Genomic DNA, 16,312 nt, shown 5'->3' with positions numbered 1-16,312 from the left:
CCACATCTGATGAATCCCTACTAAATATACGTACCATTTTCGTCTATTTCATAAGTAAGGATCAACTTTATCATACACTATATCACAGTACAGATTTACAAAGACTGCAATCGGAAACTTGCCAACCTTCGTCTCAGAAAGCAAACAAGCAAATGAAAGTTATCAACGTCCCAGGTGTCTCAAATTTCAGTCGGTGGAGTGGGAGGGAAGCAAGTTACTTCCCACTAGCCTGCACATTTGGTTACAGCATGACAACTTCAACAATATCCAATGAAAATGAAATTACACAAGGAACTTCTTTTCCTTAAAAGAAACGGCTTACGTATCATTTTAAAAATATAATTTTCTTACATAAAAGAATTGACATGAATTCCCTACATCCAAAATAGTAAACCAGAAAAATTTAACCAAGAACACCAAGAATGGGAGTGTTTCCCTTCAAGATTTTAAAAACTTGCAATATTAACGAATTTTAACTTCTGGACTAATACATTGTATTATCGATGGAAGGGCCGCGGTGCCACCACTCAATAGCTTTATCAGTTCCAAATAGGACAAAGCCAAAGAGAAGTGGAACCAAAGCCTACATAAGAAAATTTTATTTCTTAACAGTCGAGTGTATAAGCATCACGCGCCATGAAGGAGAAAACCCAGTAATAAAAAATAAAACATAAACTTGGCAATCGCCTCTCAAGTGCGCACATTATTATTTCAACTGGTGGAAAAGAAATCCTAGAACACAATTATTTTTGTGTATCCTCTTTCTTCTGTTGAATGAAAACCGCCTTCGAGAGGAGACCACCCAGTGAAGCTAAAATTTACATCACCGTCATGATCTCACATCGAAGGAGATTCCGTGAACTTATATTTCAACTGGCACCATAATATAGTATTAACGGATAACCGAAATTATAAAGCCCGAAACATATAAAAATATTTGCAATCTGGCAAACTTGTATATTTGAAGGTAACGCACCATGGAGGAGAAAACCCAGTAATGAACAATGTAAACATTAAACTCGGATTTCTCCCCTCAGGTGTGTGCCATGAATTCTTGCTTAACGTTCGCCAATGAAAAATTTTCAGCACGCCACAAACAACAATCGTAATTCGGCAAGATACAATTACTCGGGTGTTGACAAAAATGAGATCCGCTCTCGAGGAGACCACCCAGTGAGTTTTAATGTTAATCACTGTAATGAGCTCGCCTCCAAAGAGGTCCCAACACATTTCCTTTTAAAATAACATACTGAAAATTTTGATAAAACTACATTTAAACCTAAACGAAAGTAAATAACGCAAAAATCTATCCACATCTGATGAATCCCTACTAAATATACGTACCATTTTCGTCTATTTCATAAGTAAGGATCAACTTTATCATACACTATATCACAGTACAGATTTACAAAGACTGCAATCGGAAACTTGCCAACCTTCGTCTCAGAAAGCAAACAAGCAAATGAAAGTTATCAACGTCCCAGGTGTCTCAAATTTCAGTCGGTGGAGTGGGAGGGAAGCAAGTTACTTCCCACTAGCCTGCACATTTGGTTACAGCATGACAACTTCAACAATATCCAATGAAAATGAAATTACACAAGGAACTTCTTTTCCTTAAAAGAAACGGCTTACGTATCATTTTAAAAATATAATTTTCTTACATAAAAGAATTGACATGAATTCCCTACATCCAAAATAGTAAACCAGAAAAATTTAACCAAGAACACCAAGAATGGGAGTGTTTCCCTTCAAGATTTTAAAAACTTGCAATATTAACGAATTTTAACTTCTGGACTAATACATTGTATTATCGATGGAAGGGCCGCGGTGCCACCACTCAATAGCTTTATCAGTTCCAAATAGGACAAAGCCAAAGAGAAGTGGAACCAAAGCCCACATAAGAAAATTTTATTTCTTAACAGTCGACGGTATAAGCATCACGCGCCATGAAGGAGAAAACCCAGTAATGAAAAATAAAACATAAACTTGGCAATCGCCTCTCAAGTGCGCACATTATTATTTCAACTGGTGGAAAAGAAATCCTAGAACACAATTATTTTTGTGTATCCTCTTTCTTCTGTTGAATGAAAACCGCCTTCGAGAGGAGACCACCCAGTGAAGCTAAAATTTACATCACCGTCATGATCTCACCTCGAAGGAGATTCCGTGAACTTATATTTCAACTGGCACCATAATATAGTATTAACGGATAACCGAAATTATAAAGCACGAAACATATAAAAATATTTGCAATCTGGCAAACTTGTATATATGAAGGTAACGCACCATGGAGGAGAAACCCCAGTAATGAAAAATGTAAACATTAAACTCGGATTTCTCCCCTCAGGTGTGTGCCATGAATTCTTGCTTAACGTTCGCCAAAGAAAAATTTTCAGCACGCCACAAACAACAATCGTAATTCGGCAAGATACAATTACTCGGGTGTTGACAAAAATGAGATCCGCTCTCGAGGAGACCACCCAGTGAGTTTTAATGTTAATCACTGTAATGAGCTCGCCTCCAAAGAGGTCCCAACACATTTCCTTTTAAAATAACATACTGAAAATTTTGATAAAACTAAATTTAAACATAAACGAAAGTAAATAACGCAAAAATCTATCCACATCTGATGAATCCCTACTAAATATACGTACCATTTTCGTCTATTTCATAAGTAAGGATCAACTTTATCATACACTATATCACAGTACAGATTTACAAACACTGCAATCGGAAACTTGCCAACCTTCGTCTCAGAAAGCAAACAAGCAAATGAAAGTTATCAACGTCCCAGGTGTCTCAAATTTCAGTCGGTGGAGTGGGAGGGAAGCAAGTTACTTCCCACTAGCCTGCACATTTGGTTACAGCATGACAACTTCAACAATATCCAATGAAAATGAAATTACACAAGGAACTTCTTTTCCTTAAAAGAAACGGCTTACGTATCATTTTAAAAATATAATTTTCTTACATAAAAGCATTGACATGAATTCCCTACATCCAAAATAGTAAACCAGAAAAATTTAACCAAGAACACCAAGAATGGGAGTGTTTCCCTTCAAGATTTTAAAAACTTGCAATATTAACGAATTTTAACTTCTGGACTAATACATTGTATTATCGATGGAAGGGCCGCGGTGCCACCACTCAATAGCTTTATCAGTTCCAAATAGGACAAAGCCAAAGAGAAGTGGAACCAAAGCCTACATAAGACAATTTTATATCTTAAGAGTTTAGGGTATAAGCATCACGCGCCATGAAAGAGAAAACCCAGTAATGAAAAATAAAACATAAACTTTGCAATCGCCTCTCAAGTGCGCACATTATTATATCAACTGGTGGAAAAGAAATCCTAGAACACAATTATTTTTGTGTATCCTCTTTCTTCTGTTGAATGAAAACCGCCTTCGAGAGGAGACCACCCAGTGAAGCTAAAATTTACATCACCGTCATGATCTCACCTCGAAGGAGATTCCGTGAACTTATATTTCAACTGGCACCATAATATAGTATTAACGGATAACCGAAATTATAAAGCACGAAACATATAAAAATATTTGCAATCTGGCAAACTTGTATATATGAAGGTAACGCACCATGGATGAGAAAACCCAGTAATGAAAAATGTAAACATTAAACTCGGATTTCTCCCCTCAGGTGTGTGCCATGAATTCTTGCTTAACGTTCGCCAAAGAAAAATTTTCAGCACGCCACAAACAACAATCGTAATTCGGCAAGATACAATTACTCGGGTGTTGACAAAAATGAGATCCGCTCTCGAGAGGAGACCACCCAGTGAGTTTTAATGTTAATCACTGTAATGAGCTCGCCTCCAAAGAGGTCCCAACACATTTCCTTTTAAAATAACATACTGAAAATTTTGATAAAACTACATTTAAACATAAACGAAAGTAAATATCGCAAAAATCTATCCACATCTGATGAATCCCTACTAAATATACGTACCATTTTCGTCTATTTCATAAGTAAGGATCAACTTTATCCTACACTATATCACAGTACAGATTTACAAACACTGCAATCGGAAACTTGCCAACCTTCGTCTCAGAAACCAAACAAGCAAATGAAAGTTATCAACGTCCCAGGTGTCTCAAATTTCAGTCGGTGGAGTGGGAGGGAAGCAAGTTACTTCCCACTCGCCTGCACATTTGGTTACAGCATGACAACTTCAACAATATCCAATGAAAATGAAATTACACATGGAACTTCTTTTCCTTAAAAGAAACGGCTTACGTATCATTTTAAAAATATAATTTTCTTACATAAAAGCATTGACATGAATTCCCTACATCCAAAATAGTAAACCAGAAAAATTTAACCACGAACACTAAGAATGGGAGTGTTTCCCTTCAAGATTTTAAAAACTTGCAATATTAACGAATTTTAACCTCTGGAATAATACATTGTATTATCGATAGAAGGGAAGCGGTGCCAACACTCAATAGCTTTATCAGTTCCAAACAGGACAAACCAAAGAGAAGTGGAACCAAAGCCTACATAAGAAAATTTTATTTCTTAACAGTCGAGTGTATAAGCATCACGCGCCATGAAGGAGAAAACCCAGTAATAAAAAATAAAACATAAACTTGGCAATCGCCTCTCAAGTGCGCACATTATTATTTCAACTGGTGGAAAATAAATCCTAGAACACAATTATTTTTGTGTATCCTCTTTCTTCTGTTGAATGAAAACCGCCTTCGAGAGGAGACCACCCAGTGAAGCTAAAATTTACATCACCGTCATGATCTCACCTCGAAGGAGATTCCGTGAACTTATATTTCAACTGGCACCATAATATAGTATTAACGGATAACCGAAATTATAAAGCCCGAAACATATAAAAATATTTGCAATCTGGCAAACTTGTATATTTGAAGGTAACGCACCATGGAGGAGAAACCCCAGTAATGAAAAATGTAAACATTAAACTCGGATTTCTCCACTCAGGTGTGTGCCATGAATTCTTGCTTAACGTTCGCCAAAGAAAAATTTTCAGCACGCCACAAATAACAATCGTAATTCGGCAAGATACAATTACTCGGGTGTTTACAAAAATGAGATCCGCTCTCGAGAGGAGACCACCCAGTGAATTTTAATGTTAATCACTGTAATGAGCTCACTTCCAAAGAGGTCCCAACACATTTCCTTTTAAAATAACATACTGAAAATTTTGATAAAACTACATTTAAACATAAACGAAAGTAAATAACGCAAAAATCTATCCACATCTGATGAATCCCTGCTAAATATACGTACCATTTGCTTCTATTTCATAAGTAAGGATCAACTTTATCCTACACTATATCACAGTACAGATTTACAAACACTGCAATCGGAAACTTGACAACCTTCGTCTCAGACAGCAAACAAGCAAATGAAAGTTATCAACGTCCCAGGCATCTCAAATTTCAGTCGGTGGAGCGGGAGGGAAACAAGTTACTTCCCACTCGCCTGCACATTTGGTTACAGCATGACAACTTCAACAATATCCAATGAAAATGAAATTACACAAGGAACTTCTTTTCCTTAAAAGAAACGGCTTACGTATCATTTTAAAAATATAATTTTCTTACATAAGAGCATTGACATGAATTCCCTACATCCAAAATAGTAAACCAGAAAAATGTAACCAAGAACACCAAGAATGGGAGTGTTTCCCTTCAAGATTTTAAAAACTTGCAATATTAACGAATTTTAACTTCTGGACTAATACATTGTATTATCGATGAAAGGGCCGCGGTGCCACCACTCAATAGCTTTATCAGTTCCAAATAGGACAAAGCCAAAGAGAAGTGGAACCAAAGCCCACATAAGAAAATTTTATTTCTTAACAGTCGACGGTATAAGCATCACGCGCCATGAAGGAGAAAACCCAGTAATGAAAAATAAAACATAAACTTGGCAATCGCCTCTCAAGTGCGCACATTATTATTTCAACTGGTGGAAAAGAAATCCTAGAACACAATTATTTTTGTGTATCCACTTTCTTCTGTTGAATGAAAACCGCCTTCGAGAGGAGACCACCCAGTGAAGCTAAAATTTACATCACCGTCATGATCTCACCTCGAAGGAGATTCCGTGAACTTATATTTCAACTGGCACCATAATATAGTATTAACGGATAACCGAAATTATAAAGCACGAAACATATAAAAATATTTGCAATCTGGCAAACTGGTATATTTGAAGGTAACGCACCATGGAGGAGAAAACCCAGTAATGAACAATGTAAACATTAAACTCGGATTTCTCCCTTCAGGTGTGTGCCATGAATTCTTGCTTAACGTTCGCCAAAGAAAAATTTTCAGCACGCCACAAACAACAATCGTAATTCGGCAAGATACAATTACTCGGGTGTTGACAAAAATGAGATCCGCTCTCGAGGAGACCACCCAGTGAGTTTTAATGTTAATCACTGTAATGAGCTCGCCTCCAAAGAGGTCCCAACACATTTCCTTTTAAAATAACATACTGAAAATTTTGATAAAACTACATTTAAACATAAACGAAAGTAAATAACGCAAAAATCTATCCACTTCTGATGAATCCCTACTAAATATACGTACCATTTTCGTCTATTTCATAAGTAAGGATCAACTTTATCCTACACTATATCACAGTACAGATTTACAAACACTGCAATCGGAAACTTGCCAACCTTCGTCTCAGAAAGCAAACAAGCAAATGAAAGTTATCAACGTCCCAGGTGTCTCAAATTTCAGTCGGTGGAGTGGGAGGGAAGCAAGTTACTTCCCACTCGCCTGCACATTTGGTTACAGCATGACAACTTCAACAATATCCAATGAAAATGAAATTACACAAGGAACTTCTTTTCCTTAAAAGAAACGGCTTACGTATCATTTTAAAAATATAATTTTCTTACATAAAAGCATTGACATGAATTCCCTACATCCAAAATAGTAAATCAGAAAAATTTAACCACGAACACCAAGAATGGGAGTGTTTCCCTTCAAGATTTTAAAAACTTGCAATATTAACGAATTTTAACTTCTGGACTAATACATTGCATTATCGATGAAAGGGCCGCGGTGCCACCACTCAATAGCTTTATCAGTTCCAAATAGGACAAAGCCAAAGAGAAGTGGAACCAAAGCCCACATAAGAAAATTTTATTTCTTAACAGTCGACGGTATAAGCATCACGCGCCATGAAGGAGAAAACCCAGTAATGAAAAATAAAACATAAACTTGGCAATCGCCTCTCAAGTGCGCACATTATTATTTCAACTGGTGGAAAAGAAATCCTAGAACACAATTATTTTTGTGTATCCACTTTCTTCTGTTGAATGAAAACCGCCTTCGAGAGGAGACCACCCAGTGAAGCTAAAATTTACATCACCGTCATGATCTCACCTCGAAGGAGATTCCGTGAACTTATATTTCAACTGGCACCATAATATAGTATTAACGGATAACCGAAATTATAAAGCACGAAACATATAAAAATATTTGCAATCTGGCAAACTTGTATATTTGAAGGTAACGCACCATGGAGGAGAAAACCCAGTAATGAACAATGTAAACATTAAACTCGGATTTCTCCCTTCAGGTGTGTGCCATGAATTCTTGCTTAACGTTCGCCAAAGAAAAATTTTCAGCACGCCACAAACAACAATCGTAATTCGGCAAGATACAATTACTCGGGTGTTGACAAAAATGAGATCCGCTCTCGAGGAGACCACCCAGTGAGTTTTAATGTTAATCACTGTAATGAGCTCGCCTCCAAAGAGGTCCCAACACATTTCCTTTTAAAATAACATACTGAAAATTTTGATAAAACTACATTTAAACATAAACGAAAGTAAATAACGCAAAAATCTATCCACATCTGATGAATCCCTACTAAATATACGTACCATTTTCGTCTATTTCATAAGTAAGGATCAACTTTATCCTACACTATATCACAGTACAGATTTACAAACACTGCAATCGGAAACTTGCCAACCTTCGTCTCAGAAAGCAAACAAGCAAATGAAAGTTATCAACGTCCCAGGTGTCTCAAATTTCAGTCGGTGGAGTGGGAGGGAAGCAAGTTACTTCCCACTCGCCTGCACATTTGGTTACAGCATGACAACTTCAACAATATCCAATGAAAATGAAATTACACATGGAACTTCTTTTCCTTAAAAGAAACGGCTTACGTATCATTTTAAAAATATAATTTTCTTACATAAAAGCATTGACATGAATTCCCTACATCCAAAATAGTAAACCAGAAAAATTTAACCACGAACACCAAGAATGGGAGTGTTTCCCTTCAAGATTTTAAAAACTTGCAATATTAACGAATTTTAACCTCTGGACTAATACATTGTATTATCGATAGAAGGGAAGCGGTGCCAACACTCAATAGCTTTATCAGTTCCAAACAGGACAAAGCCAAAGAGAAGTGGAACCAAAGCCTACATAAGAAAATTTTATTTCTTAACAGTCGAGTGTATAAGCATCACGCGCCATGAAGGAGAAAACCCAGTAATAAAAAATAAAACATAAACTTGGCAATCGCCTCTCAAGTGCGCACATTATTATTTCAACTGGTGGAAAAGAAATCCTAGAACACAATTATTTTTGTGTATCCTCTTTCTTCTGTTGAATGAAAACCGCCTTCGAGAGGAGACCACCCAGTGAAGCTAAAATTTACATCACCGTCATGATCTCACATCGAAGGAGATTCCGTGAACTTATATTTCAACTGGCACCATAATATAGTATTAACGGATAACCGAAATTATAAAGCCCGAAACATATAAAAATATTTGCAATCTGGCAAACTTGTATATTTGAAGGTAACGCACCATGGAGGAGAAACCCCAGTAATGAAAAATGTAAACATTAAACTCGGATTTCTCCACTCAGGTGTGTGCCATGAATTCTTGCTTAACGTTCGCCAAAGAAAAATTTTCAGCACGCCACAAATAACAATCGTAATTCGGCAAGATACAATTACTCGGGTGTTTACAAAAATGAGATCCGCTCTCGAGAGGAGACCACCCAGTGAATTTTAATGTTAATCACTGTAATGAGCTCACTTCCAAAGAGGTCCCAACACATTTCCTTTTAAAATAACATACTGAAAAGTTTGATAAAACTACATTTAAACATAAACGAAAGTAAATAACGCAAAAATCTATCCACATCTGATGAATCCCTGCTAAATATACGTACCATTTGCTTCTATTTCATAAGTAAGGATCAACTTTATCCTACACTATATCACAGTACAGATTTACAAACACTGCAATCGGAAACTTGACAACCTTCGTCTCAGACAGCAAACAAGCAAATGAAAGTTATCAACGTCCCAGGCATCTCAAATTTCAGTCGGTGGAGCGGGAGGGAAACAAGTTACTTCCCACTCGCCTGCACATTTGGTTACAGCATGACAACTTCAACAATATCCAATGAAAATGAAATTACACAAGGAACTTCTTTTCCTTAAAAGAAACGGCTTACGTATCATTTTAAAAATATAATTTTCTTACATAAGAGCATTGACATGAATTCCCTACATCCAAAATAGTAAACCAGAAAAATGTAACCAAGAACACCAAGAATGGGAGTGTTTCCCTTCAAGATTTTAAAAACTTGCAATATTAACGAATTTTAACTTCTGGACTAATACATTGTATTATCGATGAAAGGGCCGCGGTGCCACCACTCAATAGCTTTATCAGTTCCAAATAGGACAAAGCCAAAGAGAAGTGGAACCAAAGCCCACATAAGAAAATTTTATTTCTTAACAGTCGACGGTATAAGCATCACGCGCCATGAAGGAGAAAACCCAGTAATGAAAAATAAAACATAAACTTGGCAATCGCCTCTCAAGTGCGCACATTATTATTTCAACTGGTGGAAAAGAAATCCTAGAACACAATTATTTTTGTGTATCCACTTTCTTCTGTTGAATGAAAACCGCCTTCGAGAGGAGACCACCCAGTGAAGCTAAAATTTACATCACCGTCATGATCTCACCTCGAAGGAGATTCCGTGAACTTATATTTCAACTGGCACCATAATATAGTATTAACGGATAACCGAAATTATAAAGCACGAAACATATAAAAATATTTGCAATCTGGCAAACTGGTATATTTGAAGGTAACGCACCATGGAGGAGAAAACCCAGTAATGAACAATGTAAACATTAAACTCGGATTTCTCCCTTCAGGTGTGTGCCATGAATTCTTGCTTAACGTTCGCCAAAGAAAAATTTTCAGCACGCCACAAACAACAATCGTAATTCGGCAAGATACAATTACTCGGGTGTTGACAAAAATGAGATCCGCTCTCGAGGAGACCACCCAGTGAGTTTTAATGTTAATCACTGTAATGAGCTCGCCTCCAAAGAGGTCCCAACACATTTCCTTTTAAAATAACATACTGAAAATTTTGATAAAACTACATTTAAACATAAACGAAAGTAAATAACGCAAAAATCTATCCACTTCTGATGAATCCCTACTAAATATACGTACCATTTTCGTCTATTTCATAAGTAAGGATCAACTTTATCCTACACTATATCACAGTACAGATTTACAAACAATGCAATCGGAAACTTGCCAACCTTCGTCTCAGAAAGCAAACAAGCAAATGAAAGTTATCAACGTCCCAGGTGTCTCAAATTTCAGTCGGTGGAGTGGGAGGGAAGCAAGTTACTTCCCACTCGCCTGCACATTTGGTTACAGCATGACAACTTCAACAATATCCAATGAAAATGAAATTACACAAGGAACTTCTTTTCCTTAAAAGAAACGGCTTACGTATCATTTTAAAAATATAATTTTCTTACATAAAAGCATTGACATGAATTCCCTACATCCAAAATAGTAAACCAGAAAAATTTAACCACGAACACCAAGAATGGGAGTGTTTCCCTTCAAGATTTTAAAAACTTGCAATATTAACGAATTTTAACTTCTGGACTAATACATTGCATTATCGATGAAAGGGCCGCGGTGCCACCACTCAATAGCTTTATCAGTTCCAAATAGGACAAAGCCAAAGAGAAGTGGAACCAAAGCCCACATAAGAAAATTTTATTTCTTAACAGTCGACGGTATAAGCATCACGCGCCATGAAGGAGAAAACCCAGTAATGAAAAATAATACATAAACTTGGCAATCGCCTCTCAAGTGCGCACATTATTATTTCAACTGGTGGAAAAGAAATCCTAGAACACAATTATTTTTGTGTATCCACTTTCTTCTGTTGAATGAAAACCGCCTTCGAGAGGAGACCACCCAGTGAAGCTAAAATTTACATCACCGTCATGATCTCACCTCGAAGGAGATTCCGTGAACTTATATTTCAACTGGCACCATAATATAGTATTAACGGATAACCGAAATTATAAAGCACGAAACATATAAAATTATTTGCAATCTGGCAAACTTGTATATTTGAAGGTAACGCACCATGGAGGAGAAAACCCAGTAATGAACAATGTAAACATTAAACTCGGATTTCTCCCTTCAGGTGTGTGCCATGAATTCTTGCTTAACGTTCGCCAAAGAAAAATTTTCAGCACGCCACAAACAACAATCGTAATTCGGCAAGATACAATTACTCGGGTGTTGACAAAAATGAGATCCGCTCTCGAGGAGACCACCCAGTGAGTTTTAATGTTAATCACTGTAATGAGCTCGCCTCCAAAGAGGTCCCAACACATTTCCTTTTAAAATAACATACTGAAAATTTTGATAAAACTACATTTAAACATAAACGAAAGTAAATAACGCAAAAATCTATCCACATCTGATGAATCCCTACTAAATATACGTACCATTTTCGTCTATTTCATAAGTAAGGATCAACTTTATCCTACACTATATCACAGTACAGATTTACAAACACTGCAATCGGAAACTTGCCAACCTTCGTCTCAGAAAGCAAACAAGCAAATGAAAGTTATCAACGTCCCAGGTGTCTCAAATTTCAGTCGGTGGAGTGGGAGGGAAGCAAGTTACTTCCCACTCGCCTGCACATTTGGTTACAGCATGACAACTTCAACAATATCCAATGAAAATGAAATTACACAAGGAACTTCTTTTCCTTAAAAGAAACGGCTTACGTATCATTTTAAAAATATAATTTTCTTACATAAAAGCATTGACATGAATTCCCTACATCCAAAATAGTAAACCAGAAAAATTTAACCAAGAACACCAAGATTGGGAGTGTTTCCCTTCAAGATTTTAAAAACTTGCAATATTAACGAATTTTAACTTCTGGACTAATACATTGTATTATCGATGGAAGGGCCGCGGTGCCACCACTCAATAGCTTTATCAGTTCCAAATAGGACAAAGCCAAAGAGAAGTGGAACCAAAGCCTACATAAGAAAATTTTATATCTTAAGAGTTTAGGGTATAAGCATCACGCGCCATGAAGGAGAAATCCCAGTAATGAAAAATAAAACATAAACTTGGCAATCGCCTCTCAAGTGCGCACATTATTATATCAACTGGTGGAAAAGAAATCCTAGAACACAATTATTTTTGTGTATCCTCTTTCTTCTGTTGAATGAAAACCGCCTTCGAGAGGAGACCACCCAGTGAAGCTAAAATTTACATCACCGTCATGATCTCACCTCGAAGGAGATTCCGTGAACTTATATTTCAACTGGCACCATAATATAGTATTAACGGATAACCGAAATTATAAAGCACGAAACATATAAAAATATTTGCAATCTGGCAAACTTGTATATATGAAGGTAACGCACCATGGAGGAGAAAACCCAGTAATGAAAAATGTAAACATTAAACTCGGATTTCTCCCCTCAGGTGTGTGCCATGAATTCTTGCTTAACGTTCGCCGAAGAAAAATTTTCAGCACGCCACAAATAACAATCGTAATTCGGCAAGATACAATTACTCGGGTGTTGACAAAAATGAGATCCGCTCTCGAGAGGAGACCACCCAGTGAGTTTTAATGTTAATCACTGTAATGAGCTCACTTCCAAAGAGGTCCCAACACATTTCCTTTTAAAATAACATACTGAAAATTTTGATAAAACTACATTTAAACATAAACGAAAGTAAATAACGCAAAAATCTATCCACATCTGATGAATCCCTACTAAATATACGTACCATTTTCGTCTATTTCATAAGTAAGGTTCAACTTTATCCTACAATATATCACAGTACAGATTTACAAACACTGCAATCGGAAACTTGACAACCTTCGTCTCAGAAAGCAAACAAGCAAATGAAAGTTATCAACGTCCCAGGTGTCTCAAATTTCAGTCGGTGGAGTGGGAGGGAAGCAAGTTACTTCCCACTCGCCTGCACATTTGGTTACAGCATGACAACTTCAACAATATCCAATGAAAATGAAATTACACAAGGAACTTCTTTTCCTTAAAAGAAACGGCTTACGTATCATTTTAAAAATATAATTTTCTTACATAAAAGCATTGACATGAATTCCCTACATCCAAAATAGTAAACCAGAAAAATTTAACCAAGAACACCAAGAATGGGAGTGTTTCCCTTCAAGATTTTAAAAACTTGCAATATTAACGAATTTTAACTTCTGGACTAATACATTGTATTATCGATGGAAGGGCCGCGGTGCCACCACTCAATAGCTTTATCAGTTCCAAATAGGACAAAGCCAAAGAGAAGTGGAACCAAAGCCTACATAAGAAAATTTTATTTCTTAACAGTCGAGGGTATAAGCATCACGCGCCATGAAGGAGAAAACCCAGTAATGAAAAATAAAACATAAACTTGGCAATCGCCTCTCAAGTGCGCACATTATTATTTCAACTGGTGGAAAAGAAATCCTAGAACACAATTATTTTTGTGTATCCTCTTTCTTCTGTTGAATGAAAACCGCCTTCGAGAGGAGACCACCCAGTGAAGCTAAAATTTACATCACCGTCATGATCTCACCTCGAAGGAGATTCCGTGAACTTATATTTCAACTGGCACCATAATATAGTATTAACGGATAACCGAAATTATAAAGCCCGAAACATATAAAAATATTTGCAATCTGGCAAACTTGTATATTTGAAGGTAACGCACCATGGAGGGGAAACCCCAGTAATGAAAAATGTAAACATTAAACTCGGATTTCTCCACTCAGGTGTGTGCCATGAATTCTTGCTTAACGTTCGCCAAAGAAAAATTTTCAGCACGCCACAAATAACAATCGTAATTCGGCAAGATACAATTACTCGGGTGTTTACAAAAATGAGATCCGCTCTCGAGAGGAGACCACCCAGTGAATTTTAATGTTAATCACTGTAATGAGCTCACTTCCAAAGAGGTCCCAACACATTTCCTTTTAAAATAACATACTGAAAATTTTGATAAAACTACATTTAAACATAAACGAAAGTAAATAACGCAAAAATCTATCCACATCTGATGAATCCCTGCTAAATATACGTACCATTTGCTTCTATTTCATAAGTAAGGATCAACTTTATCCTACACTATATCACAGTACAGATTTACAAACACTGCAATCGGAAACTTGACAACCTTCGTCTCAGACAGCAAACAAGCAAATGAAAGTTATCAACGTCCCAGGCATCTCAAATTTCAGTCGGTGGAGCGGGAGGGAAACAAGTTACTTCCCACTCGCCTGCACATTTGGTTACAGCATGACAACTTCAACAATATCCAATGAAAATGAAATTACACAAGGAACTTCTTTTCCTTAAAAGAAACGGCTTACGTATCATTTTAAAAATATAATTTTCTTACATAAAAGCATTGACATGAATTCCCTACATCCAAAATAGTAAACCAGAAAAATGTAACCAAGAACACCAAGAATGGGAGTGTTTCCCTTCAAGATTTTAAAAACTTGCAATATTAACGAATTTTAACTTCTGGACTAATACATTGTATTATCGATGAAAGGGCCGCGGTGCCACCACTCAATAGCTTTATCAGTTCCAAATAGGACAAAGCCAAAGAGAAGTGGAACCAAAGCCCACATAAGAAAATTTTATTTCTTAACAGTCGACGGTATAAGCATCACGCGCCATGAAGGAGAAAACCCAGTAATGAAAAATAAAACATAAACTTGGCAATCGCCTCTCAAGTGCGCACATTATTATTTCAACTGGTGGAAAAGAAATCCTAGAACACAATTATTTTTGTGTATCCACTTTCTTCTGTTGAATGAAAACCGCCTTCGAGAGGAGACCACCCAGTGAAGCTAAAATTTACATCACCGTCATGATCTCACCTCGAAGGAGATTCCGTGAACTTATATTTCAACTGGCACCATAATATAGTATTAACGGATAACCGAAATTATAAAGCACGAAACATATAAAAATATTTGCAATCTGGCAAACTTGTATATTTGAAGGTAACGCACCATGGAGGAGAAAACCCAGTAATGAACAATGTAAACATTAAACTCGGATTTCTCCCTTCAGGTGTGTGCCATGAATTCTTGCTTAACGTTCGCCAAAGAAAAATTTTCAGCACGCCACAAACAACAATCGTAATTCGGCAAGATACAATTACTCGGGTGTTGACAAAAATGAGATCCGCTCTCGAGGAGACCACCCAGTGAGTTTTAATGTTAATCACTGTAATGAGCTCGCCTCCAAAGAGGTCCCAACACATTTCCTTTTAAAATAACATACTGAAAATTTTGATAAAACTACATTTAAACATAAACGAAAGTAAATAACGCAAAAATCTATCCACATCTGATGAATCCCTACTAAATATACGTACCATTTTCGTCTATTTCATAAGTAAGGATCAACTTTATCCTACACTATATCACAGTACAGATTTACAAACACTGCAATCGGAAACTTGCCAACCTTCGTCTCAGAAAGCAAACAAGCAAATGAAAGTTATCAACGTCCCAGGTGTCTCAAATTTCAGTCGGTGGAGTGGGAGGGAAGCAAGTTACTTCCCACTCGCCTGCACATTTGGTTACAGCATGACAACTTCAACAATATCCAATGAAAATGAAATTACACAAGGAACTTCTTTTCCTTAAAAGAAACGGCTTACGTATCATTTTAAAAATATAATTTTCTTACATAAAAGCATTGACATGAATTCCCTACATCCAAAATAGTAAACCAGAAAAATTTAACCACGAACACCAAGAATGGGAGTGTTTCCCTTCAAGATTTTAAAAACTTGCAATATTAACGAATTTTAACTTCTGGACTAATACATTGCATTATCGATGAAAGGGCCGCGGTGTCACCACTCAATAGCTTTATCAGTTCCAAATAGGACAAAGCCAAAGAGAAGTGGAACCAAAGC

This window comes from Lepisma saccharinum, chromosome 17 (assembly GCF_977018435.1).
Source record: "Lepisma saccharinum chromosome 17, izLepSacc3.1, whole genome shotgun sequence".
In the NCBI taxonomy this organism is placed as follows: Eukaryota; Metazoa; Arthropoda; class Insecta; order Zygentoma; family Lepismatidae; genus Lepisma; species Lepisma saccharinum.
Note: the sequence above shows the minus strand (reverse complement) of the source record.